We start from the raw sequence: 1,553 nt of genomic DNA on the forward strand, positions 1-1,553 counted from the left end.
AATTGTTCAGAAAGCTATTGTAGACAAACCTGTAAATCTTTGGTTTTGTTTTTTCCATTTTGAAAACTTCAATCATTATTACTTGAGCCACTTAGTGGAAATATGTGAGCTGGAAAGGAAATACTAAATTCATTTCAGAAATGAGAAAATATGTTCGGCAGCAAAGACTTGCCCACAGTTCAAAAACAAAAATACAGAAGCAATAGAAGCAAAAGTAGAATGCTAGTGCAAGGCCAGTGCACTTTGTTGAAGCAAGAAAATTTTTAATAAATGAAAGGACTAATTTTTTTAAAAGACAAATTGCAGAGTGAAAAAATTGTGATACTCATGAAAACTTTAAGACTGAGTGAAAACATTGAAAATGGAAAATATATTTAACAATATAATTTATCAAAAGTGACTCAAGGAGTTTTTATTTTTAACCTTAAAATTTAATAAATTAGTAATTTAACTACTAGAACTTAAAAAAAAAATCCCATCTCTACCCAAATATACAAAAAAACTCTAGACACTGAGTTTTACAAACAATATACCAAGAAACAAAAATCATTATAGGCTAAGTGTATTATGAAGATGTTAGGCAACCAACTCCTTTAAAATATCAAAAATAAACTTTATCAACAAGTCAGGTTAACCCTAGGAAAGATTTTGACTCAGAAAATCATTGCATCATGGGGCGGGGTGGTGGTGGTGCTGTGATGAATGATATTGGGATTGACATATATACACTAGTATGTATAAAACAGATAACTAATAAGAACCTGCTGTATAAAAAATAAATAAAATTCAAATAAAAAAAACCATTGCATCACCATTAGAGAAAAACTATGTGAAGATTTCAATACAGAAAAATAGTTTGTAAAATTCAATACCAACTATTAACTTTAAAAATACTCATTAACCATATAGAAACAAGGCCTAAAGAACTTCCATACACTGATAACATATGTATCAAGATCTACAACTGCTTTGCTTAATGGTAAATACTTGGAAGCATTCCATTTAAAAGCAGGAATGGAAGAAACAAAATTCTCATTCTCAGATGATACCTAAATGGATAATTGTGTACAATCTATGAACATACCACTGCAGGTAATGATAGAATGCAGTAAAGTTGCTGGATATTAAAGTTGCTGGATATAAGATCAGGATCCAAAATCAGGACAATAAAAAATTTTAAATGGTGCATTTATAATGTAATGCAACAAAAGTACATATGGTCCTATGTAATACTAATGTAACAAGAGTGGTGTAAAATTTTGTGGAGCAAATGAGAAAAATTTCATCTGGAATGTTAAAGGAAACTCAGATAAATGAAGAGTCATAAGAAAGGAAACCCAAATAAATGGAGAATAATGGGATGTTCATGGATAGGAGGCTCAGTATCATCACTCCAAATATATGTAAGTAAACTTGATTAAAATCCAAATGGACATTTTCATGGAACTTGATAAGCTAATTTTAAGATTTATATGAAAAGCAAGGCGCAAGTATCGACAAGATCTTTTTGATGAACAGCTAGTGTGGTTGTAGTGCAGAAACAAACAGGAGAA

This window comes from Orcinus orca, chromosome 11 (assembly GCF_937001465.1).
Source record: "Orcinus orca chromosome 11, mOrcOrc1.1, whole genome shotgun sequence".
Taxonomy (NCBI): Eukaryota; Metazoa; Chordata; class Mammalia; order Artiodactyla; family Delphinidae; genus Orcinus; species Orcinus orca.